Source organism: Cynocephalus volans, chromosome 1 (genome assembly GCF_027409185.1).
Source record: "Cynocephalus volans isolate mCynVol1 chromosome 1, mCynVol1.pri, whole genome shotgun sequence".
In the NCBI taxonomy this organism is placed as follows: domain Eukaryota; kingdom Metazoa; phylum Chordata; class Mammalia; order Dermoptera; family Cynocephalidae; genus Cynocephalus; species Cynocephalus volans.
Genome location: NC_084460.1, coordinates 3471281 through 3498409, shown reverse-complemented (window position 1 = coordinate 3498409; position 27129 = coordinate 3471281). Strand labels below are relative to the sequence as shown.

Sequence of the window (27129 nt, the reverse complement as noted above, 5' to 3'; positions counted from 1 at the left end):
CAGTTGGCGCTGGGCCAAGCCCACGTGGCTTCCTCCTGAGCCACTGCCCTGCCTTTTATTTCAAGCTCGTGGGCTTGTGGAGACAGGGCGAGAGAAAGGGAGAAAAGAAAAGGTGGTTGTCTTATTTGGGATTTCTATTTGCAGACCTTGAAGAAGGTAATTTAAGACTTGTAGTCTCGTTAAAAAAAGACTAAACCCATTTCTTCTCCAATTTAGTTTGAGAGGCAGGGTGGTGGGAGAAATGCAGAAGGAGAAAAAAGGGAAGCCTGTAAAAAGTGGTGATCGAGGGGGTCGGCCAGGCAACTCGAGTGGGAGCTATTCCACGGTCACCCTGCACTTGGCCCTGACCGGAGCCTGGGGCTCAGGGTCTCCTGGCCGCCACGGGCCCTCAGGGAACTGATGGAGTCTGTCGGGTCCCAGCTTCCCCGTCTTCGTCTCTTCTCCCCTTGCATGTCCCCCTCCAAGCCAGGGCCCACTGGACTTGTGCTATAGAACCTTCTCCAGATCTGTAGAAAAGGGGCCTGATAACTCACTCAAACAAAGGGGCCAGATCCCTCTGAAGGAAAATGGTATTTTTTAAAAAGGACTTTGGGCAGAAGACAGGACTTAACAAAAAGAAACACATTTCTTTCTTTCTTCCTTTTTTTAAAATTTAATTTAATTTTATCAATATACAATGCGGTTGATTATTGTGGCCCATTACCGAAACCTCCCTCCCCCCGCCCACGGCCCCCTCCCTTGCAGCAACCTCATATCTGTTCACCTGTCGTATCAACTTCAAGGAATTGTAATTGTTGTGTCTTCTCCCCGCCCCCACCCCCCAGTTTATTTGTGTATTTATTTATTTTTAGTTCCTGCAAATAAGTGAGAACATGTGATATTTCTCTTTCGGTGCCTGACTAGTTTCACTTAATATAATTCTCTCTAGGTCCATCCATCTTGTTGCAAATGGCAGTATTTCATTCTTTTTTATTGCAGAGTAGTACTCCATTGTGTATATACACCACATTTTCCATATCCACTCATCCGATGATGGACATTTGGGCTGGTTCCAACTCTTGGCTATTGTAAAGAGTGCTACGATGAACAGTGGGGAACAGGTATACCTTCGACTTGATGATTTCCATTCCTCTGGGTATATTCCCAGCAGTGGGATAGCTGGGTCATATGGTAGATAAAAGAAACACATTTCTAATGGTAAAATTTCAGCCATTAGTGGTAAAAGAGATAGAACCACAGAATGTCAGGGTCAGGGGAAATCTTTGGTCTCACTTAATCCACTTTCGCGGAAGGAACGAATGAGGAAATTAACACATGTCTGAGTTAGGACATGCATTTTAAAATGACTTCTCTAAAGTCACCTGGCTAATTGGTAGTAGCAGTTTCCTATCCCCCATTGTTTTGCACTATTTCCCATATAACACTCCCACAATGTGTGGGGCCCTGTGCTGGGAGTGACAGTGGCCCCAAAGAAGTGTCAGTATCAGCTTGGAGCCAGATGCCTGGGTCTGAAAGCTAGTCATTTATTGGCTATGTGACCTTGGATACGTTACTTAACCTCTCTGTGCAGCTAACATTTATTGAACACTTATTATGTGCCAGGCACAGGACTAAGTGCCTTGCATGCATTATATTGGTCCATCTTCCAATACCTCCTATGAAGCAGGGTTATTTCCATCTTGTAAGATAAGAAAACAGAGAATAAGGTTAAATAACCTGCCCAAAGTCACACAGAAAGAAAACGGCAAAGCCAGAATCAAATGAGGAGCCCTTGTCTTAGGACCAGAGCTGCCGGGGAAAGAGGGAGGGACGGTCAGAGACCACGGGTTCCCCTAACATTTTTTCTCCTTTCTTCTTTAGGATAGGACCTCTCAATTTTAGTTGGGTATTTGGCCATCTGGAGCAGAGGACATTTCTTAGCCTCCCTTTCTGCCAGAGGTAACCAGGATGAACTGCTGGCAGGCAGGTGGTATGTAAGCAGAAGCAATGCATGAAACTTCTCAGAAATATCAGTTTTGGGGTATATGTTTCATGCACATTTGAAAAGAATGTGAATCCTGTCATTGGAGGGCACAGAATTCTCTATGTGTCAATTGGGTCAGATTTGTTAATTGCACTTTTCACGTTTTCTATATCCTTACTGATTTTGTGTCTGCTTGTTCTACTGGCTATTGAGAAAGGTATTACAGACGCACAATACGACCGTAAATTTGTCTCTCTCTCCTTTAATTCTGTTAATTTTTACTCATACATTTTTTAGCTATTTTATGGGGTGCATACAGATTTGGAGTTGTGATATTCTGGTGGATTGATCCTTTTATTATTAATGCAGTCGTCCCCCCATTATCTGAGGGGTGATATGTCCCAAGACCTCCAGAGGATGCCTGAAACCACAGGTGGTACCAAACCCTAACTATACTGTTTTTCCATCTGACAACTGAGACGGCTACTAAGTGACCAGCAGGCGGGTAGCGTAGACCGTGAGGATACGTTGGACACAGGGAGGGTTCATGTCCCAGGCGGGACGGAGTGAAATTTCACGATGCTACTTCGAACAGAATGTGATTTAAAACTTATGAATTGTTTATTTCTGGAATTCTCCATTTAATATTTTTGGACCATGGTTGACTGCAGGTAACTGAAACCACAGAAAGCAAAACTACAGGTAAGGGGGCACTACTGTTAATGTCATCCTTTATCTCTAATAATCAGAAGCATCCTTAAAGTGTGTGGAGGGGCACGTCTCCCTTCACCCTTTGGATCCTTTCCTTCTTCTTTTTGGCTGGAATGCTGATATTATGGCTGGAGCTCAAGCAGCCGTTTTGAGCCATGAACTGGGAACCATGGGTTGAAAAAGGCAGAGGAGTCAGGGTCTCAGACGATTTTAGAGCTGCCATCCCATCCCTGAGCTGCTTACCTCCAGACTCAGTCTACTTGAGAGAACAACAAACTTGTAGTTTAAGATACATGTGTGGAGATGCTATTACTCATTGCACCCTGACATGGTAGAGAGGTGGTGGCACAAAGGCGTGTGAGAGCTCGGTGTGCCAGGGCTCTGCAGGGGCAGTGAGGCCAGAGGGTGAGGTTGGGCAGTGGTCACTGTCCACCTGCCCCTCAATTTATTTATTTATAAATTTTATTCATGTACTACTGCCTACATAGTAAATATTCATCAAAGCTTAATTTTGCCTTTTTTTAAAAGATAAAAATTAGGAATAGGGGTTCTAAGAGAGTTCTCCCTGCACCCCAGTGTACAGTTTGTCTCCACTCTGGAGACCACTGTGCACAGCATGAATGGGGGTGAGGGCTGCAGGGTGCAGTCAGGCTGGGGTTAGGTCAACCTGACATGCCAACCTCAGGGACTTGGATCGATGTCCTGAGGTGATGCTGAACCCCAGGAGAGTGTTCAGCCAGGCAGGGGTAAAAAGGGCTGGGGCCAACCGGGTGCCAAGAGGTCAGTTAGGAAGTTGGTGCTGAAGTCCAAGAAAAAGATGGTGACATCTGCAGGCCAGTGGCAGTGGGGACAAGAGCAAGGGACAGACACCTGACCAGCAGGGAGGATGGTCTCATGGGGTAGGCAGTGTGTGCAAGGTGGGAGGAAGGACTCCAGAGTAGCGGAGGAAGAGGAAGCCAGGAGAGGGCGGGGTCCCAGGAGCAGGGGAGGGGGTGGCCACAGCACAGCATGTGTGGATGATGGGGGTTAGGGACACACGCACAAGAGGGGAGGAAGTGGACACCTGGAGGGAGACATTTTCTCATGCGAAGGGTAGGGAAGCAGCTAGAAGGCTGAGGGTAAGGGAACACTTCTGTGTTGTAAAGGCGGCTGGGGCATGCTTAGTTCACTGGGGAAGGCTCCAAAACCTATGCACTTGGCTCTGCTGCCCCCAGCTGAAGGGGACAGGGAGGAAGGAGGGTGAAGCAGAAGAGCTTGTTTCTGGCCTCTTGAAGTCATCCCTCCTCGCCCTCTCCCCAGCTGCCCTGTGCGTGCCTCTCTACGACCCTATACTCCCCACGGTTTTCCTTCAGTTGGAGAATAATTCATGGGGGTGGGGGTGGCAGTGGCTTTAGCAGTTCCTGGAAAGGAGAAAAGCAAACACGTGCTACCTGATGTGGTCTCATCTCCCCTGCCAGGGAATGCAGGAACCAGGGCACCAGATAAGCCCGACTTCATTCTCGCTGACCTCGAGGAGTGTCTTATGCCACTCTGGGAAGCAGACTGGACTTCCAGAGTGGGTTCTATTTCTGTTCCTAGGAGTTGGGAGCTGGAGTTCCTGAACTGATGGAGGAAGTGTCCCGAAGAGGCAAGAGCTGGACAGGAGAGTGCAGACAAGGCAGAGACACTGCCCAGGTGGCAGAATCAGGGACAAGCCTCTGAGTACAAAGGGGCGGTCACTGCCCCTCCCTGATCCCCCACTTCAGCCAAGCTCATCTCTTCTTTGGCCTCGGAAAGGCCATGTTATATCCTCCCGCTGGGCCACCCCCCAGTGCTCTGACCCTGAAACACTCTCTCTTTTCTGCCTATCCAAATGCTCCAATGCTCTGAAGGACCCCAGAGAGGTGGCTGTCCCCACCTTCCTGACCCCCATAGCAACACCCAGTGCCCACAGACTGCAGCAATTGCCTGGGCTCTTTGCAGTACCACATTTGTTTGTGCTAACAGGCTGACCGATGCAGGCTTTGGTGACTGCTGGCTGGAGTTGCTGCCTGTGCCTGGGCAAGGCACAGCCTTCTCTGTGTGCTTGTTTTCCCATCTGTAGGGTAGGGCAGTGGTTCTCCTGAGTATGCCTCAGCATTATCTGGAGGTCTTCTTAAAACCCAGATGGCTGGGCCCCACCCTCAGGGTTTGTAATTCATTAGGTTTGGGGTAGGACCTTGGAGAATGTGCTCCCAGGCAAGGGGACCAATATTCCTGATTTGCCCAGGACAGAGGGATTGCTTGGAATACAGGACTTTCAGTGCTAAACCTGGGCAATCAACGGCAAACCAGGCCGGCTGGCCACTTGCCCCCACACGCAGGTGCTGCTGCTGGTCTCAGGACCACACTTTGCGTCAATGTTCTTGAAGGCCCCCCTCGGTTCTGAAAAAGTCCAGGGCCCTGCCATGTAAGCATCCTTAGCATCTAAACAGCCACAGCTGAGTGGGGCAGGGCTGGGGCACAGGGCTGGACACGTCCTCTGAGAGTCCACATGAGGACACAGTCCCCACTGAGCTGTCAAAGGCTCCCCAGACAGCCTGCTGAGCAGCCTCGGGGTGCCTCCACCCCCAGGCCAAGGGTCTGACTGTGGAACAAAGCTGGGATTCAGGGGCAGCCAGCAGGCCCTCAGTGTCACAGTCAGGACCCACACCATAGGAACTTTTGGAAAAGCAACCACAAATGCCTTGGTGGTGAAGTGAGGTATTTGGGGACTTTCACCAGGGCTAGATGTGTAAGGTCATAGCTGTGAGACTTGGGGATTATTGTCTCTCTTACAGCATGTTCCCTTCTCCAGTGAATGAGCATCAAAGTACAGAGAAGACGAGGGACATGTAGAAAGCACCCAGATGGCTGGACAGATGTGTCTGGAGGTCCTGGTGAGTGGGGCAAGGCACCAGGAGCAGAGTTGACCACAGTGGGCTGGTTGGTGACAGAGCCAAGTCCTCCCCCAGTGATGGGTGGCAGGGGGCAGGAGTGCTTGGCAGCTGATTTCATAAATTGCATGCCCTGGGTCAGCCACATCCTTCACTCATTCAGCAAACATGTATGGAGTCCCTGCTCTGTGCAGGCCTGTACGTATGGCCACCGGACTTCCTCTTTGAGGAGCCCACAGCAACTGCGGAGGGTGGCACAGGCATGGACATAACTTCCAAACACTCTGGAGGGTGCGTCCAGAGAGGTGCTGGCCAGTCCCGACGGTAGCACGGAGGAAGTGGCATTAATTCTGCCAGACTGGGGCGGGGGGTGGCAAAAGGAAGGGACATTTAATCTGGACTTGAGGACAGGCAGGGCTCCTGTGGATGGAAGAGGAGGGAAGGCTGTTCAGGCAGAGGGCACGAGAGTGTCCTGGAGGATGGCTGGCAGGCTGGGCCTGGGCTGCAGGGATGGCTGCAGAGCCAGCTTGGGCCCGCGACAACCTCGGCAGCCACGCTTGGCTGTGACTTCTCCCCTCTCCCCACGCTCTCTACTCCTGGGATCTCTGATGCTTCCATTAACGAATGTCCGGGTTGGGTGCCTGGCTCTCCGCTCCCTAAGAGGACAGCACCCTGCACCCGGGGGAGGGCTTCTGGGGCGTTTGGTGAGTCTGAAATAAAAACAGAGCCGGCCTGTGTTTGCTGCTGGAAAAACAGGCCCCACCCCACCCCCACCCTTTCAGTTAAATAACAGCCAGTTTCCACCTCTGAGGTCTTGGCCAACAAGAGGCCGTGCCTGCAAGACGGCCAAAAACAGTTGGAAAGGAAAAAACAGTCTAAGTACTTTAATTTATAACTTAATTTAGGCTTCTAAGGAAACTTGGTTGGAGCCCTGCGTGGCGCCTTTCCTTCCCCTGTGCAGACAACCTCGTCTTTCTGTGCTTGTTTCCCTCTTATTTCACTTGCACTCGACTGACCCATTCCTGGGGTGGACAGTATGACCCTCTGTCCTTCTGAAGCAGTCAGAAAAGTGGGGCTTCTGCAGACGCTCTGAACGGGACAGCTGGAAGGGCCAAAAGCACCCCTCCCTCAGCCCTCTGTTGGAGAATGTGAGGAAGCCAAGCCCCAGTGGGCGGCCGTTGTGGGGGACAGCAGGTCATGCTGTGGTCACAGTCACACTGTAGACGAGCAGCAGGCAGGACTTGGCCTCCTGTATCCCAGGCCGGGGCTCTCTCCGTGGCCCAACAAGATTTTGATTGGTTCATACAGTGAGAATAAACAACATAAACATTTACGAAATGCTAGCTACATGCCAGGCAGTCAGCTAAGTGCCCTATGTCATTAATTGATGTAATACTACTTAAAATAACCCCATGATGGGATTATTACCCCCTTTTGCAGAAGAGGAACTGAGGCACCAAACAGCAGGTAAAGAGCCAGGCACAGGAGATATGCGCGGAGCAGGTCAAGTTTTGGTTTCTTGCAGCTTCTTTGAGCTTGGTGGTCTCTGGTGGAGGCTAAGAATGAGCCCAGTGCAGAGACCCCAGCTGGGGGCTACAGGAAGCGGCAGGATCCTGGGTCAAGAGTACCGTGATTGGTCACTACGAAGATACCAACTATTGGGGAACCCTCTGGGGGGAACCACGCCCGGGCCCTCTCTCTCCTAGACTCTGGGGCCAGGACCCAGCGGCTGCTCGTGCACAGTGAGACTTGGGCTGGGCTGGGGTCCCTGGGCAACCACCGGCTTTTTCTTTTATATCAACATATTTGTTGTGCCCAGGTAAATGAATACAGGCAACTCTTTTGGACCAAATTTAGGGTCTGATCGCTAACTATAGAGTCATGTGGACGGAGGTGCAGGCGGAACTTCAATTAAAATGCTAGCACTAAGAGTTCCGAGTCTTCATGCCCGAGACACATGTTCTCCTAAGTACACGGCTCTAGTTTTCACTTCATCTGCAAGGACCGCATTGCATCCTACGCGCTAGTCAGGACCCGGCTCTCTCCTAGGCGGGTGGCTTGGCTCCTCCTTGTCCTCTGCGTGTCTCTGGAGGCTCTGCCCGTAGATCTATTACCTTTTGCCATGTTCTTCCTAGGCCCTTCTCTTTGTTTTGTAAAATTGCCGTCTGACTTATGAAATGAAGACTTCTTCAGTGCGTGTGACAAGAATCGGTGAACAAACAAACACAAAACAGTACTAGTCAGAGGTTAGACGACTGGGGTGAGAAACCAGCTACCACCTACAGCAGTGTGACCCGGGGCCAACCGCGTGAGCCTGGAGCCTCAGCTTCCTCCTCTGTACAATGGAGACGATGCTGGGCCAGCCTTGTCCCTGCTGCACGGTGGCTGTGATGATCAGCGGGGGGAGGAGGGGGGGACAGGGGGGTGAGGCAGGGAGGCCACATCACCCTGCTCCAGGGGGAGCTGTACACGTGACGGTTCCTGTGAACGGCTACCCTGGAGCTGTGCAGTGCGTGGTCCATGCAGGTGTGCACAGCTGCTCACTCAGCAAGCTGCTTCTCTTCCCTCTGCCTCTCACTCCCAGTAAACTGGCACCGCTCCTGACTGCCCATCCTTCCCTGCCAAGCCTGGGCGCCTGTCTGACGGTGCTGGCTGGGTGAAATCCTACCTTTACTGGAAGTTGCCAAGCAGGAACTGGGCAGCACAATGTCTAGTGGGGGAGTGGACAAGGTGTGTTCTCAGGGTCGGGCTGCACAATCCCAGTCGGGGCGGGCAGACATTTGGGGACTGGTACACCGGACAGAAAACCCCTATGGGTCCTTTTAAACATATGAGCTTTCACTGCAATCCGTAGGCAGATACCCTCCACCCCTGTCCCCTGCTTACAGAGGATAACAGGTGGTGTTAGCCTGCTTTAGTTTGATTCATAAGGTAGCCAAGCCTGCTACCAAAAGCTGTTGTCCCCTTCTTCCCTTATAATGCAGCTGTAGCTGGGTTCGTGGCCACCCAGCTAGAGACTACATTTCCCAACCCTCCGAGCAGGTACATCTGGCCATACGGTAGCTCTTGACCATGGAGTGCGAGTGGAAGTACCACTCCAGGCCTGGACGTAGAACATCGCCCTGCACGTCTCTCAATCTTCCTCCCTCCTGAGAGCTGGAGCACGGATGTCTCTGAAATCCAGCTGCAACCTCGGAAACTAGGACAGTGCCTCAGAGCAATGGTTCTCAAACTTATGGGTACATTAGAACCACCTGGAGGGCTTTCACAAACAGAGGACTGGGCCCCACCGTCAGATATTCCGATTCAGTCAGTCTGGGGTGGTGCCTGAGAATGTGCATTTCCAAGTTTCCAGATGCTGCTGATGCTGCTGGTGTGGGGACCACACTTTGAGACCACACACTGACCTTGGTGATGGTAGGGAAGCAAGACGGCAGGAACCTGGGTCCCTGTGTGACTGCGTGCAGCAGAACAGCTTGCCAGTATGGACTATCACATGAAAGAAAGAGACACTTCTTTGTTCTTTAAGCCACTGTCCTGTTGGGTCTCTGATATAGCAGCTCAACCTGTTCTCCAACTGAGTCATAACTTTGGGAGTCAGAGTCTTCTCTATATAACGTCCTTCTCAAAATAGATGAAAAAAAAAAAATCCTTTTCTAGCTCCACCTCTGGAAGCAACAAATTAGGCTTTAATCAGACGGTATACAGAGCCAGGATGCAATCCCAGGTGTAAGGTTCGCACGCTCAATCTAATCACGATGCACACTATTTCTCAAGTCTCCCTCACTTTCCTGGGTCCTGTCTCCCTCTGGAATTACTGCCAGATCTTTCTTCTGTTCACCGCGGGGTCAGAGGCATCACTTCCCAGTCCAGTCACCCTGCACCACCAGGTGACCGAAGCCAAAGGCGGCTTTTCAAACCTCTTCTGAACTGGAAACACTGGTCACACCCTCCTGAAGCTCTCTGCACTGCACATTCCTCCCTGACCCTTCTCCTGTGTCTCCACTTTGCCTCAGTCGGAACATCACGAGCACTGGGTCTCTGACGCTGTCCTCTCTTCTGCGTCTCATCAGCTGGTCCTCCTCCGGGCTTCTCCCTTTCAGGCTGGCCCTCCAGGATGCGGTGGGGAGCTGCTCTGCGCTTTGCCTCTTGACTCTGCTTAGCCACCCCCATTCACGCCCAACCCCGCCACCCTCTAACAAGCCAAGCTCCAGGCTCACGGACGTGGCCACAGCTGCCTCACATTCAGCACGTCCCAGCCTCAGTCAACATGTTTGTGCTGCAGCCCCCACGCCGCCTTCCTCACCTCAGCCGGCGACACTCCAGGCACCTGTGCGGTGCTCTTCCCTTCTTCTTGGAGTCCCACCTCCTGTCCCAACACGTAACTCTTTACCACGACATCCCCTTCTGCAGCCCCTGCCCTGACACCTTGCGAATCCCCCATTCCTCCTCCCTCACTGCTCCTGCCCTGTCTCCCCCGCCCCTCCATTTATCATTGGTCAGGTCGGTTGTTCGTGTATCTGTTTTCCCCTCTGAGATTAACAAGTAGTAAATCTATTAATTCGTTGAACATTGAATCTATTAATTCATTGAGGCCTCACTATGTGCTGGGTGCTGGAGGTTTAAAAGAAAAAGGTAAATCAGAGAGCTCTCAGCTGGGGAGACAGTCAGTCAATATCACGTTAACACAGCGTATGAAGTTCGGGGAGGAAAATGTGCACTGGACTTTTAAAGAGGGGACCATTGGCAAGGGCTTTACAGGACGACTGGGAATTAGGCAAGGAAGGTGGCAAAGAAGGTACATGCCAGGCTCAAGATTCTGGACTGTTCTGTAAACAGTGGGGAACCACTAGCCTTTCTAATCCAGGGAATGAGAATTAGACCCACCACTTATGAGGATAAATTAAACAACCCAATGGCTTAACAGGTTGTAAACTAGAATCTGGGGTTGTGGGATGAGCCTTCCTTTACATGAATTCTGAAAACATACCAAGGGGCCCAGTTACCCGAAGGGAGAACCAGGCACATAAGAATCAATTTCCTGTGGCTCTGTGTGACCATGGCATAGCCCATGATGTCTGGGACAATCCAGGCCCATCCAGGCTGGGCTGCAGCCAGTGCATGGCAGCAGCCCAGCTCAAGGAACAGGAGAGGCCAACGACGCGAAGTAAAACCCTAAACCCACTGAGGAGAGTCGCCGCCTCTTGGAACTGAGAGCACAGGGTTGGAAGTTTGACACATTGGGTCTGAAAAGCACCTTTCAACAACAACAACAACAAAAAAAAAAAAAAAAAAAAAAAAAAAGAAAAGCACCTTTCAAGAGGAACAACGCACTGCCTGATATACTCGCTGCTCCCTCCACCAGCTCAGTTACAGTGAGAGCACAGCCTGTAACTTTTCCCCGCTCAGAGAACTTATGTTGTCATTTCCCTGACCTTCGTGAATGAATGGATCTATGATCTCCACGTGCATGAGGCCCTGTCCAGTGGGGAGCCGCCCATCATGCCCTAGTGAAGGCTGGTGCTTGGTGTGAGGAAATCTGCATGGGCAGTGTGTGCTCCTGGATCCCAGGAGAGAGGCAGGGGCTGAGGAAAGCGCTCGCTTCCCAAGACCACCAAAGAAAGGGGAATCGCCGAGGTGATGCGAGGATGTCCAGACAGGTGCGCTGTGGTGTTTATAAAGGCAGCAGCACAGCAGGGTGGGGAGGGGTGGGGGAAGGGCAAGCAGAGGCCCAGGTGTCAGGGGGTCTAGATTCAGGAGTTCCTCCTCTACTTGCCAGCACCATGGACAAGTCACTGCCCCTCTCTGTGCCTCAGTTTCTCTATCTGAATGAGAAAGCTGGTGTTCTAGCAGTAGATTCTTTTAAACAAATTTTCATGATACAGAACAGATAAAGTGAAGCTTCTCTGGTTGAAGGGGTGTGTTAAGCCTCCCCCAACTCACACAAAGCTGGGACCACAAGGAGACCCAGCTCTGGCACTGTATGAGATGGACATGTGGCCATCAGCTTTTTTATTCTTCAGTTACATACTGTCACCCACACTCGTCCGCTGTCAAATGAGCAAGGGGAGACCAGGGACTATATCACAGACCCACAAGATAGTGAACTGAAAGTGGCCTCTGAGATCACCTGAGTAGCCCTCGTTTTGTTCAGCTTTTGCTGACCTGCACCTGGCCCCAGGCCCACCTCATTTTTTTCTTTTTATTGTGATAGAATACACATAACACAATTTTATCATTGTAGCCATTTGAAAGTATACAGTTCAGCGGCATTAAGTACATTCAGAATGTTGTACAGCCGTCACCTCTACGTAGTTCCAGAATATTTTCATCACCCCCAATGGAAACCCCGCACCCATGACGCACTCACACCTCATCCCCCTCCTCCCAGCTCCTGGAAGCTGCTGATCTGCTTTCTGTCTCTATGGATTTGCCTAATATTTCACATCAATGGAATCATAAAATATATGGTCTTTGTGTCTGGCCTCTCTCACTTAACATAACGTTCTCAAGTTTCACTCATATCATAGTACGTATCATTTTTCACTCCTTCTTATAGCTGGATAGCATTCCACTGTATGCACATACCACCTTTTGCTTATCCATTCATCTGCGAACTGATTTTTGGGTTGTTTCCACCTTTTGGCTGTTGTGGAATAGAGTTCCCATGAACATTCATGCACACGAGTGTTTGTTTGGACACCTGTTTTCAACCCCTTTGGGTAATACTTAGGAGTGGAATTGCTAAGTCACATGGTATCTCTATGTTTAATTTATTGAGGAACCATCAGATTGTCTTCCACAATCCCACCCATTTTTTTAATACGGTGCCTGCCACGGGCAAGTGAGCCCTGTGGGAAATGGCTGGCAGAGCAGCCTGCTCTTTCTGTCCTCTCCAGGCTTTAGTTCATGGTTGTTTGCATAAATAATGGGAACAATCGTGATAATGTGTGAATAGCTACCACAATAACTAAGAGGTGGCACTCCTGGGACCCCACTTCACAGATGAGCAAACTTCTTCAAGGGAATGCAGCCTTGTCTGAAGTACAAAGCCCCACACTGGTCCACCCCTAGCTGCTCTGGAGGAGACTTCCTGGCCCTGAGCTGGCTTGGTGACAGTCTGCCAGAACCTCCTGCCCGGGCTGCTGGTGGCTGCTGCCCAGGAGCACACCCTGGTTTGGTTCCTGAGGCTGGGCTGCTTCCCAGCTTCTCCTGCTGCATCAGGCCTCGCTGGCTGGTGCCCAGCTCCTACTTGGTGATGACAGCTACCTCTGCCCAGCCCTGCCATGCACCCTCAGCTCAAGCCCCCAGGACTGCAACAAGGCAGACACTGCTGCCAACTACAGACAGGTCCTGGGCGGGAGGCCCTCACCAGTCGGTTCTGCTCCCCCTGCCTCAGGCATGGGGTTAGGGCACAGACAACTGAGGCAGGTCTTCCCTGCCATCCACCACGGCTGGTCCCGCCAACGGCTGGGGAATAGTGACTTGCAGAACTTTGGGAAGGATGGCGGGCTGGGAACCATGACCCTGGGAGCCAACGTGCATAGTCCCCCAAGGGAGCCAGGCAGAAGCAGTGACTCAGTGAGCCTCCCAAGCTTGGATTTAGGTCTCAGCCTGGAGCTGGAGGCCCACAGGGCATCTCTGCTCTGGAGATGGGGTGAGCTTCCACAGCTGTGTACTGGAGTAAAGGGAAGGGATACAAGACAGGGCTCCTCCAAGCAGCCTCAAACACGTGGGAGGCACTCCAGGCCCAAATCAACAATGACTCCAGCTCTCAGACTCGCTCTGAACTAAAGGCGGCTTTTCTTCCCTGTCACATGCCCAGTGCCAGGAGGAGGGAGCTGGCAGGGTGAACAGAACGTGAGCCTTGTTCTCTGATATCTGGTTTCTGGGCTGGGCTGTCACAAATATGGAGGGAAAATTAACGTCACCCTTACTGGCAGTGAGACCTTGTATAGGTCACCTAACCTACTTGAGTCAGTGTCCTCCCCTGGCTTGTGGGCCAAGAGGACAAGGATCGCGGAGACAGTGACCGTATTGCCCCAGAGCCCAAGCCTGAGCCTGAGCCTGAGCGTGAGTTCAGCAGGAGCTGGCTGGAGCCACGCTGCCCCTTCCCCTCACAGCAGCAGCAGGAGGTCGTCTGCAGGCTCTGTGGCTCTGGCAGGGTTCAGCCAGGCTGGAGGAGAGTTTGCTCTGGGGTGGAAGGAGTGGCTCTCCCCACAAAAGCCTTCATTATGGTACACATTGTTTCATGCTAAGTATATTCACAGCCTGCTCTCTGGGAATCAGAAAGGCACAGACACTTCCCTTCCAGGCAGCAGGAACTAAAAAAAAAAAAAAAAAAAAAAAAGCCCAAATGACATAAAAACTCATCCCCTTTCCCAGACATGAGGGTTTGTACAATTTCTCATTTGCTTTCAAAATAGTGCCTGTCTTGTCTCTGGAACAGGATACCATGGCTTAGTAGTAAGCCTAAAACACCATTCCTTTCAGGGACTTATAACTTGCAGGCCCCTGAAATTGCATGAAACAATTTTACCATTTATGTGCTGGGGCTCCATAGGTTTTAGTAGATCCCCAAAGAGGTTTATGACTTCCCCCCACAAAAATGTTAAAAACCACTGGTGTTCAACCCTTCTTTTTTGGGGTAGGCACAGACAAGGCCTGAACTATCAAATCCCAAGAGAAGGGCCATGTCTCTTGAACAGACTCAGAGACCAGCGGGCCCCAGGGATGGTACTAGAGGAAGAGCTGGGGCTAGAAGTCAGGTTCCCACCCAGCAGTGGAAGCTCACTCTGGCCCCACGAGCAGAGATGCCCTGTGGGCCTCCAGCTCCAGTCTGAAGTCTAAACCCAACCTGCGTGCTTTCTCCCTCAGCACACTGACTGGTAAATGTGTGTGCCTGTGTGCAGAAGGGTGGGGAGAGAATACTCATGCATCCAAGTTTCAATTCCAATGTTCTCGTTGGGACTTGGATGTAAATGTATCAGGTCTTAAGTCCGGAAGGTGACGTCATTTATTGAAGAGGGCTTGAAAGCTGCTATGCTCTCTAATAAATAAGCCGTGTTTTTCATTTCAGGCCTGTGAAAATGCATTTTTCTAGGGACTTAGACACCCCTTTGGAAAGTATTAGAATCTTCTTCCTCCAGGAGAGCCAAGCACACAGATACTTGTCTTTTTTAAAGATACTTGACCTTTCTGGGAAAGGAAATAATGCACTCACATGGCAGCTAACAAACAACCCCACACTGTTACCCTAATTCTTTCCAAAAAAGAAGGAAGAACTTTAGTTCCGTGAGTTAATGAGGGAGGATGTTATAGAAACGGACTTGGCATCAGAACACCCTAGATTTGCCCAAATTGGCTCCCTAATCATGTACTAATTACATCACAACCACCATCATCACCACACATCATTTCCAGGGTTTAGAAGCCGCCTGCATGTCCCAGGCGGAGAAGGAACCTTAGAAATCAGTCCACGCCTATATTTTGGCCAGAAAGACCCAGAGGGTGGGTGTCATTTCTCCATTCTCAAGTCGATCAAGTCTGAGAAGAGCTGCGATTCAAACCCCTATCTCTGGTTCCTGGCCCAGCGCTCCAGGTTTTGGGGTCTTGTAGACTCACAGTGCTGCCCACCATGGTCATGATCTCTGAGCTCCCACCGCCTCTGGTTGTAACCATGGCCGATAATGCTGGGACATCAGGAGCTAAAGACCATGCAGTGCTTTGGAGACCTGACGACCTTTAAAAGGATGCTTCATTATTATTGATGGTGATGGTAAAGGTAATACTCATACACCACCCTGACTGCTCAAAATGAAGAAAGAAGAACTTAAGGACCCGGTCAGCTCTGCTGGTAGCAACTGCATTCTAGAAAAATTCTAGATAGAATCTTTCTCTTTGGCCGTCCGTGTACGTCCTTGAATCCTTTCTAAGATGGGCACATCAGCAATCCAACCTTTGTATGGTGTGGGCTCATTCCCCACTCAGGGGACACAGGTAACTGGGCAAGACTTAGGAGAGCCAGGAAGGATCACTTTGCATGTTCATAAGCTCAGCCCGTTTAGACTGATTGAAATGCCATGTCATGCCCAATCGTGGGCAAGCTTCTCCATCTCCATCCCCATCAATTTGGAGGCTAGACCTCCCTGGGTTTGAATCTCACCTCTGCCATTTACCAGTGGAGGGACTGGGGGAAAGTCTTTAACTCTCTGTGCCTCGACATTCACCACTATAAAATGGGAATAAACATTGACTTTATAGGGCTGTAATGATCACAGGAGATAATGTATGTTAAAACCTCACACAGTGCCTGGCACATGGCAGGCCTTCAGTTGTCGTAATTCCTATTACATTCTTGTAAATGCCCTACGTGCTCCATTGTTGGAGGGCAGGAAACTGGCGCAAAGTACCCTGTGGCAATCTGTCCTCCCTAGCGGGGTAGGCTGCGAGAAGAGAATTCATCCATCGGTTATGAAGGGAACGTCAGCAGTCCAACTTCCCCACTTCCCAGGCATGTATGATATTTATTTAAATTATTTCAAGATAGGTCAGAAGTTGTGTTTAAATCTCTGCATTATCAAATGGGTACCTTCTGTAAGTTAATATACTAAAAGATAAACACATATGTAGTAATGAAAAATAGAACACCCAAAGCTAAAATTATTATAAACGATCATTCCCTTAGGGAGGAATTCATTATTTTTGTTGGTGGTGGTGTTCTCGTCCCAAGCTGTGGTTCCTGCAGCTCACGTCACTTCCCAGGGCCTCAGTTATGTGTAAGTCACACTCATGGTTATTTCCACGTTCAGACGAAGGACGTGCGGGTCACCCTTGTCAGCTCCTTTCCTCTTGCTCTCTCAACCCACCCCGTTTGTCAGGTTTGCCTGCAAGGAGGAGGTGAGCAGGTTTAGGTTTGAGAGGCCAAGCCTTAGGGTAGGGTTTTCAAACTTGAACGTGCTGCAGAATCACCTGGAATGCAGACAGGCAGACTGATGGGGCCCACCCGGGAGTTTCTGAGTCAGCAGGTCTGCGTGAGATTCTGCATTTCTAACAACCGGAGGGCTGCTGCTGCTGTGTGGGACCTCACCTTAGGAAGTACTGCCTTACGACATGCATTTCAGCCTTACCTGCATACTAGAACCACCGGAGGAATGAAAAACAATCAATTCCCAGGTGGCTCCCAGGCAGCACCTACATGAATTAAATGGAAATCTCAGGGGATGGTACCCAGAGAGACAGCAGCTGCCGAGGCCACCCCAGGCTGAGACCAGATGGATGAGGTGTCTGCAAACTTTTTCTGTAAGGACCAGTGAGCAAATATTTGAGGGTTTGCGGGCCACATATGGTCTCTGCTGCACATTCTTCCTCGTTTTTCATTTGTTTGTTTCAATCCTTTAAATATGTAAAAATTATTCTTAGCTCACAGGTCAGATAAAAACAGTTTGTGGGCCCCTGGATAGCTTATATCAGCCGGTAACTTATAACATCTACTAAATTTAATGATAAAAATAGCTACTCAAAACTAGCATTTTTTATACAATAAATTGAAACCAAGGTTAGAATGTAGACAAGTTTAAAGGAATTAGAGGTGCTATGTAAATGTGGCTTCTCCTTGCTAAACCTTTACTGTTGTCCTCCACCACTGCTTTTTCTAGCCCAGGTCTCCTTTCTACATTAAAAAAAAGGAGGAGGCGGGTTTCTTTTTACCTGCTTGCCCCTTTCCAGTTCACCATACTTGCTTGGAACTTTAGCTTCCCAGCCAAGTAAAAGGCACCGATCTATCTGTTCAGTGCTGTCAGGAAGTGTTAATTGCTTTTTAATGTTTTCATTCTCTCCCAGCGCTTCTGCTCCTAACTTCCTGTCTCACCCTCTCTCCCCACGCAGAGAGGAGTTTCTTTCTTCTGGAAGACGTGGCTGCCCTAAGCCTGTGTGTGTGCAAAAAGCACCCCAAAATGTGGAGCGACATGGCACTTTCACAGTCCTTTTTCCTGTGCCTTATTTATCTCCAGCTCAGAGAATATTCCCTTGATAACTCAGCCACTCAGCCCTCCCTCACGCTAGTCTATCTGCTCGGCTTTGATGTAAAAACGATTGTGCCTAGAACAGCTAGCCAGTATCTTTGAAAGGGGCTATGAACTCCTAAAAGTTTTTTGCTTTTCAGTCTATTCCAAACCTCAGACAAAATGGGCAATACCCATCTCTACCCCTACCCTTTGTTCTTTTTTTCTGCACTTTTAAAATTAAGACAAGAACCTGTTAGTAAATGACCTAAGCTGCCTCTAAAAAATGTAAACGATGTATAGCAGAAGGGTGGAGACCTGAATACTGAAATGGAAGCCTCTACCGTTTTCCAAAGATACAAATGACTAACTGGAATCCTAGGGCACTTGAACGGCCCACCTGTTGAAAGGAGTTGTTCTGTCCTAACTGGGCCACCATCCAAAAATGTGACCAAAAACGGTGGCTGGGCTGGCTTCACGGGCATGCAGCTGGTGCAGGCTCAAAAGGCCTCACGGTCACAAGGGCCCTGCGCTTGGTTTAAGGCTCTGCTGTTGGCATCTTGAAATTCTTAATAGTTCTATCTTTGGACTCATGCTTTGTGAGTGAAGTCCAATGAGTCAGTGGACATGAATGTGAGCCAAAGAGATGTGCCAATATGTGTGTCCACCCTTCCTCACTGCCCTGTTTGCCTACGGTGGTCAGGATGCCCGTGAGCACAGAATTCCAGGGATCCATGAGGCATGGGAGCTCAGAGAGCCTCAAGGTGGGCACGAGGTAAGATGTTGCATTTGCAACAGAGTAAACGGGTCATTGAGAGCCCCAAGAGGCCATGCTGTATGTTGGAACCAGAACACGGTTCACTCGCAGAAATAAAGTTATGCATTCTAAGAAACATGAGCCACCAAGGAACCCCACCATATCCTATCCTTTCTTATGTGTGCTACCTGCTGCATTAGCCAACTTCTTACACTGCAAATGATGACACAGAAGGAGAGAAAAGATAAGGCCACAGATAGTTCCTCTTCCTTTCAGTCCTTCCTTACTTATCTTTAGACCAAAGGCTGAAAGTGCTGATGGAATGCGTGTGTATCAGGAAGCGAAATAAAGACAGCTGAGTTAGTTCTGTGCTTCATTTCCACTGTTCTGGTAAGAACAAAATAGATGTGAATACCTGAGCTATGAAATGTGACTTCTGTGTAATTTTGGTGATTCCACATATGAGTTAAATGGTAGTATACTTATTTGCCTTTTAAACTGGCATTGCACAATATAAAAATGAATGGTAAAATTCATGCTAATAATTTAAAATTTTAACCTTACTTAGAATATCATTAAATAGCAAATAAAAACACCATGACAAGTTGAGAGAGAGAGACCATGGAAGAAAGGAAAGGCTTTATATTTCAGTATCTCTCATGGTATCTTTTTCTGCTTTTTGAACTAAAGGGCCACAGTTTCATTTTGCACTGGGTCCCGCAAATTACGTAGCTGGCCCTGGTTGGGGAACTTCTCCTCAAGGCACAGTCGCTCTGATGACCGATGAGCCCCTTCCCGAAATGTCCACTCGAGGAGCATGTATTGAGCTCCTACTGTTTGCCAAGCTTTGTGCTAGTTGGTAGGGATAAAAATGTCAATAAACATAATCCTATCCTCAAGTGGTGGTGAAGAATGTAATTCCAACGCCAGGGTGTAGGACAGTGGTTTTCAGTCGGAACCCTAGTACTTCTGTCCCAGCCCACGTCTGTCATTTGTTCTTTATTCTTCTGAGCCTTTTAAACACACTAGAATCTGTCAGTAAGTGACTTAAACTGATTTTTTTTAAATGTAAAGGATATAAAATAGAAAGGTGGACACCGGATAGTAAAATCAAACCATTAGTTATATGGTCTTTGATACATTTTTTTAAGATGAGAAACAAATTTTCATTTATGTGGAAGGTTGACTGAAAAAAATCTTTCAAAACATGAAGTCCGTGTTTAAAAAAAAGAAAAGAAAGAAAGACTCCCTGACTGGGGGTGAGGCTGGGCACACAGGGGTCATCTCACACTCATCAAAGGGGGGACCCTCCTCACGGCTCCCAAACAGATCGGAGTTTCCTTCACATTTCCTGAACCTCTGCGATGTCCTCAGTTCTTGCTCTTCTACGATGGGATCCTTCAGTCTTTAAGAAGGGCCACACGCTCACACAGGACAGTGAGAAAGGGAGGAAGCTGCTGGGACACAGCTGCGGTCCTCCCCGTGGCTGTGTGGGGGGCAGGCACGGTCCTGTTGGAAAGGCTCGCTGGACCCTCTGTCTCCTGACAGTGGACATCCGTGTTGGACACAAGTGCACAGCACTCGCCACCCCACGCATGCCCCGTCCTCACCACGAGCCTCTGCCAAGCAAGCCGAGTCACTGTGGTCACCAGACACTCGGGCACTCGCAGCCCCTCCACCACGCTGAGCTTTCTAGGCTGAACTCAGGCACCCACACCCCCCACTTCCTCGGTTTACAGATGAGGAAACCAAAGCTCAGTGAGGTCACGGAACACACTGGAGGCCACGCGGGGAGGGAGGGGCTGAGCCAGGATCCCTGCGGCCGCGGCCACACGCGCAGCCTCTGCCCACACTCCTTTCTCTCCTTTCTTGCCCCACTGCCTGCTGTGACCTGGGCGACAGCCACGCCTGTGTCCCCACCTCTTCCTGGGAGGGAGTACAATCTCAGCAACTGGAGCTCGGAGGTCAGGGGCTGGGTCCTTGTGGACTTCTCAGGGTCTGGAGGTGACTAGTGTACATGGGTCGCTCCCCTCCCAACTCGACCCGCATTGCCCTGTGCTGTCTCGTTAGCATGAGCCTTAGGAACCCAGGAGCCCGCCAGAGCCGCCAGCGCAGGGGCCTATACAAACAGCCAGGTCAGCAGTCAGGAGGAATGAACAGACGATCGCTCCTCTCTTCTCGTCCCTCCTGTCCACTTCTTTCCATAGTCTGCCTCCTCAACACCCCCTAAACCAACCAGAGGCAACAGCGAAACCTCCTTCTCCTCCCCCATCGCAGGTATGGATGGCCATACTGTTCTCCCAGGGGGTTAGCAAAGGTACTGGTAAGCCTGTATTCTGTGCCAAAACCCAGCCATAGTATTGGACACAGAGGTCGTGCTGCCATTTGCAACTGTGTTTGCAGGAAGAGACAACATGCTAGAACGTTCTACAGGGAGCTGAGCTTGGAAACCCCAGGAAGCATGGCTGCTGTGAATACAGGTCAGGGCCGTTCCATCAGGTGCTGTCCACTGGGCTCAGTGATCGCTCAGGGAGAACAGGCCCTCTGCACTGCCAGGGACTCAGGAGAAACGACGCTGAGTGGGCATCTATCGGGGATGAGGCATGTCTGGGCAGTTTGCCTGGGAACACACCCAAGGGAGGACAATGACAAACACAGTCACCCTAAATAGGTAGCTGTCACATATCGGCATGTGGCTTACCCACCTTGCAGATGGCTAGTGTTTCCTCCCTTGAGACACTCACGGAGCAGAGTTCCCACAGACCCCTTGTTGCTGTATGGTACGCAGAATCATTTTCATATTAACTTTGGCCAAAGACTCTGAAAATTAAACCAGTTGCATAAAAACAAGTATAGAATGAATTCCATGGCCAAGCAAGAAACGTGGAGTCACCATCTGGGGTGTCTGAATCACTGCCTGTGGCCCTCGCTGAAAGCCAAGCATGGATTCCTTCCAGCTGCAGGACTGTAATTTCAACTTAGAGTTCAAAAGATCCCTAGAAGTCTTCTGGTACCGTGGTTTCCTAGTTTTATTTTAGTGGGAGAACCCTTTCTCCAAAGAAAATCCTACCTGGAAGTGGACACATAACTTAGATTAATCCCGAGCTGTTGGTAGGAGGGACCCAGGGCCCAGTCTATGTGGCTTATTCTTCCCCTTGAGAAAGCTCCTAGGAGCACAGCTTGAAAAACACTATGATCCCTCCCTTTTCAATTTATTCACTCACTCACACAGCAATACTTCTCGAGCACCTACTATGTTCTGGGTGCTGGTAAGCCTTCAGGAAACAGGGACAAAGGCAGCCCCTGCTTTCACTAAGCTCACATTGTACTAGAATACAGCAAAGGTAAGTCCAGACGGTGGTAAGTACTAGGAATGAAACAGCTCAGGGCCATGTGATGGTGGCCAGGAGGTGGGTGCTTTAGATGGGGGACCAGGAAAGGCCTCTCTGAGGAAGCTGAGGTCAGAGTGGTAATCTGCAAAGATGCCCCGATTCTGACTAATGAGGAAGTAGACCCAAAGAGGTGATGCAACTTTCTGCAGGATACAGTGGCCAGGGAATCCAGCCAGTAGTTGACCCTGGGTTTCCAGGATCCCCCGCCCAGGGCCTTTTCCTTTCACAAACATTTACTAAACAGCCACTACACGTAAAGAAGTGTGGGTGACAGGTGACAATAAAGGGCAGACAAACCACCCAACCACACTGGTGCCATCTGTGCATGACCCTTGACACCCTCCCTCCCCTCGGCAGCCTGGTCCAGGGTTGGCCCTGCGTCTGATGGCTCCATAGTCCAAAAGATAGACCCCGCAGTTGACATCCCAGACCTGTGACCTGTGTGGGAAAGCTTCTTCTTCTCCTATCTCCCTGGCTGCAAATTGTGGAAAGTGCTCCTTACTGCTTCATTTGGTGGCATAAAGATAAAAGCAAGGTGGTGGGTACAAAGTCCCCTGGGCTCATCTACAGGAAGACTCTCTGGAAAGTCAAGGAGCTTTAGGGCAATTTAAAGACTATCAAAGGCAGTTTTCCTCTTGCGCTGCAGAAGGCACAAAACTATGAAAACTATAGGAAACCACACAGGCCTGTATGTATTTTACACATGAAGAGTCCCAAAACAGGCTCTAGGCACAGTGCTATTCTGCTGAATGCCTCAGGAAGCCGCATACAGATAACCCCCTCTGCTACCCACAAAGAACACACTCCAGGCCACTAAAGCACTCCCCAAACCACCAACTCAGCACCTGCGGGTCCAGCATTCGCTCCTTGCCCTAGGAGACTTCCTGCTGTTAAAGCACTTTCCCAGGCATAAGCTGCTTTGAGCCACCACACAGCTTGGGAGGTAGGCAGGACAGTGGTCATTAGTCTCATTTTGCACACCAAGCAACTGAGCCCCAGAAGACCTGTCCAGGGAACAATGCTACTGATCCGGTAACAAACACTGAGCTCTGATTCAAATCCAGTCTCCAGATGCCAATTGCTGCTCTCCGGTACAATCCAGTTGCTCACAAGTTAAACACAGATATTCACCCCGGCCTGGTACCGCTCCCGTTCGCTCCCTGACCTCTCCACTCTACCCTGTGCCCTACAGTGCACTTCGGAGTTTTTCCACAAGCTGTGTCTTCAGTCCTCCCTCACATGTGTGTGCCACGTGCTGGGGACCTCTGGGCACTTACTCGTGCATTCTCAGCAGCTCAGACCCAAGTTAAGATGCCACCCTGCCCAACCCAGCTGAGCCCTCCTCCCTTTCATACCTTCCAGCCAGCTCACACATGTGAACACGGCACAGATCGCTGGTGAAAATGATACGCTCCAGAACCTTCCATATGGAGCCAGCCAGCGGCAATGCAGGGACAGGCACGCACACACAGGTGACTGGGCCTGCAGGGCCACATTCCCACCAATACATGGATGTGCCCACAGAACGTGTGGATGTCTCCGCACAGACAGACACACCCCAGAGAACAATCCCGTGTGCGCGCCCCAGACACAGCAGCTGCCAGCATTCAACAGAGCCTGTTTTGCAAGTGGTACGCAGCCAAATACTGTCCAAACCGACCTAAGATGACTCTGGGCCTGTCACCTCAGCCCATGCACAAGAGGCAGCTACTAGAATTCAATGTGGACAAAGAGAGTTACATTTTGAAAAACGACAGTCATGCACCGGGCTGAACAGCACGGGGCCCTCGGAGGCCCAGAGCACTCTCTCAGGACAGAAGAGCAGAAAGGCAGGCTCAGGAGCGTAGTTATGGACACAATGCCGCATACCGGGTGCGGACACCAGTGCGTGCACACAGCCACCGTGAGTGTCCCTGAAGACTCCCAAGCTACTCCTCGGCCAGAGCCAGCCCCCGTGCCCGCCGATCCCCCGGCATCGGACAGCTGGGGGACCGCGGGGCGCGGGGCGGGCGGGGGAGGTGAGGACGCCTCGCTAGGAGCCCCCCCTTCCCGCGGTGTCCCCACTCCACCGGGCGCGGTTGTCCCGCCGCCGCCCGCACTTACCCGCCTGGGTGCGGGGCTCCGGACGCAGCGATGGGAGCCGGAGCCTGGAGAGGCGGAGCGCGGGGCTCCCGGGCCGCCCGCCGCCCACTGCCCGCACCCCGCCCGCGGCCTGGCTCCCACCCGGGCTCCCGGGCTCCCTCCTCCTGCACTGCCGGCGGGACTCGCCCAGAAGCCCCGGGCGGCGGCGGGAGGCCGGCGGCTCTTTGTTCGGGAGTCGCCTTGTGTGCGCAAAGTCGGAGTGGGGCAGCCGTGCGGTCGCCTGCGGGAGCCTTGATGGACGGGCGGGGTCGCGGGCGGCTTTCAAACTTCCGCGCCCTCCGCAGCCCCCACCCCACCCGCCCCACCCCCTCTCTCTGACCCCTGTCCCCTACCTGGGTGGGCCCCCGGAGTGGGTAAATCTACGGGGTCCTGGGACAAGTCGGGGGTTCCCAGAGAACTCTCGGGACAAGCCTGCCTGATACAAAGAGCCTCCCTCTCCCTGTTCCCCTCACCCCTGCATTGAGGACTCCTCACCGCCCTGTCCCTCAGAGTCCTGTGGACCGTGCATGGGCTTACACTCCCTGCACACAGTATCAATGGCCTGCGCTTGTCCAGCCCTGTTCTTCTGAAACTTGACTGTGGTGAGCAAGGGTCCCCACTGGCCAGGCTGGCAGGTCAGGGAAGGCCGTGGAGGCAGGGGGAGTCCACAAGGCCATTGGGTGCGCTGGAGCATCAGCACCCCAAACACCCCAGTCGGCTGCTGAGAGAGGGTTACCGGAGGCGACCTCAGGCAGGGGCCTCAGAAGGAGGCGACTGCGGCAGTCCCCCCAGCAGAGGAACTGCACCAGGGCATGACTGCAGGGCACGGTAGCTGCCGTGAGGAGGGTCTATGGAACTTGCTGTGTGCTGCAGGAGGGGTGAGGAAAGGGGTCTCAGCGGGGCCATGCTGGACTGGCACTGTAAAAACGTGGGTCTGGGGAGCCCCTGGAGTGTGGTGGAGCTGAGATCATGTGGGTACACTGGGCTTGAAAAGCAGGCCACCTTAGTCCAGGGGCAGATGTCCAGCCAACGCAATCGAAAAGGTGATTCTGGAGTTCTCAGGAAAGAGGCTGAGGTGAATTTTGGAATGTCTGAAAGAAGTCGGGCTGCCAGAGAAGATGAGACGGAAGAGACTGTAGGAAAGGTCTAGAGAACAGGGCTGAAGACAGAACCGGGTCTAAGGGGGCAAAGGAGCCACTGGAAGGAGCAGAAACTGGCAGGAGAAACCGTGGAAGAGGGTCAGGACTGTGCAGGTCACAGAGCTCAGGAGAAGAGGGGCTGTCCAGCACGGGCCCATGCTACAAGGACATCAAAGAAGAGGCCGCTCAAGAAAATAGGTTTAGACTTGGAAATTAGGAGATCTTTGAGGAATTTCAAGAAAAGTATTTGAGTGATGGGTGTGTGCACCAGATTGCCATTCTTTGTGGAGGGGGGCGGGCAGCAGTTGGTTGATTCAGGGAAACAGAGGACGTCTCCTTGCTTCCATTCCGGAGGACTCTGAAGGACCCTCCTGCTCCACAGTTTCCTGGGGGATCAGCCAAGGCCCCTGTGGATAAAACATCTCAATTCAAGTTCCCTCTCTTCCTGATCCTGTTTTCCAAACTCTCTTCAGGTGTTGTTCCCAAGGGTACCCCCCAGTAGATCTCCTATGGGCAGACCTCCATCTCCATGCAGAGTCTGTCTCCTAGAAATCCAGCCTGAGCTATAGGGTCACTGAGAAAGGGTGCGTGAAATCAGGAAAAGAGGGTGTAGTGGATTGAATTATATGTCCCCCCAAAACTCACTGAAGCTTGAATTGTGTCGCCAAGTTTTATGTATTAGAAGCTTAGCCCCCACTCTGACTGTTAAAAGGGTGGGAAATTCTATTACGGTAATTGAAAGGTGAAGCCTTGGAGAGGTGATTGGATTGTAGGACCGTGCAGTAGTGAATGGATTAAAAATGGTGGTCAGGAGCATGGTTCTGAGGGCTTTAAGGGAAGAGGAGAGTCTGGTTTTTTGCTATCTCTGCCCTCTCTGCTTCCACCATCTTGCAATGTGAGACCCCTGGGTCACCGTCACCACCACCGGATGTGTTCTTTGGACTTTGGACTTCCAAGCCTCAGAAACTGTAAGCAAATAAACTTTGTTTTCTTTATAAAATACCCAGTACTGTGTATTTTGCTATAAACAACATAAACGGACTAATATAGGGGGATGGTGGTAGAAACAGAGGTAAGAGATAAAAAAAAAAAAAGAACCACTCAGCATGAGCCTCCGGGCAGAAGAGAGGCGGGAGCAGGCGTACCACGTGCCAGCCTCTCCCTTTCACTTCTAATGAAGCAGTTTCAGGAGACAGGGGTTGTTAGAAAAAGTCAGAGACAGTGATATCAGAGAAGACTGAGACATGGGGAGCGAAGAAGAGGGTTATTCATAGTAGAATGTGGGTTTTTCAAAAGCCAGGAGGAGGAGAGAAGAGTGGAGTAGGCCTGAGGAGGGGAAGAAGGCTGTAGGGGAGGGAGGGGCGGGGAAGCTGGTGTCCTCCAAGGTGAGTGATATTAAACCAGTAACGAGGAAAGAGAGGGCTGGAAGACACCCTGGGGACCTCTTAGCAGTATGAGAGGGCAGGTGATAAATGAACCTCTGGACCAGGATATTCCCTCTCCAGCACTCTTGCTAGTAACATTAAACATCTAGAATAGTGAACTGATAGAAATATACGTAATTAGAAATTTCCCAGGAGCCACATTAAAAAATGTAAAAAATAAACAAGTGAAATTAATTTTAGTGATATATTTTATTTAACACACTATATCTAAAATATTATTATTTTAACTTGTCAATGTGAAAAAACACTAATGAGATGTTTTCCATTTTTTCCTATTAAGTCTTCCAACTCTGGTGTGTATTATACACTTCCAGCACATCTCAGTTCAGACACTAAGTTTTCACTGGAAATTCCAGATGTGTATTTAGATTTTATAACATTTATGGCTGAAGAAGTAGATTTACACACCTAAGTTGCTCCATACGTGTTTAAGCTAAATCAAAATTTAAGTTCGTTAAAATTAAATGAAATAAAAAATTCAGTCCAGTCAAGATGGCAGAATAGACAGTTCCTAGCATCACTCTCTCCCACAAATCAACCAATTTGCAACTATTAGAAAGCAACAACAGGAGTCCCAATATCTGCACTGGAACAGGCAGGAGCCACGCACCACAGGACCCCAGCCCAAGCCAGTGCCCACTGCCCAGAGAGGCCTGAGAGCCACCGAGCCCACGTGCCCTGAGTCAGCTGCACTGGAAAAGGGAG

At 50.6% G+C, this 27129-nt stretch overlaps 1 protein-coding gene across 1 annotated transcript in view; it reads right to left on the bottom strand.

Annotated features, from left to right (window-relative positions):
• TSPAN11 (tetraspanin 11) overlaps window positions 1–23992 on the bottom strand; it is a 65119-nt gene extending 41127 nt beyond the window's left edge. Inside the window, exon 1 of the mRNA XM_063076650.1 lies at window positions 23823–23992. The gene's annotated coding sequence lies outside the window, so the exon portion shown is untranslated. The remainder of the gene's footprint in view (window positions 1–23822) is intronic.
• Between the last annotated feature and the right edge of the window lie 3137 nt (window positions 23993–27129).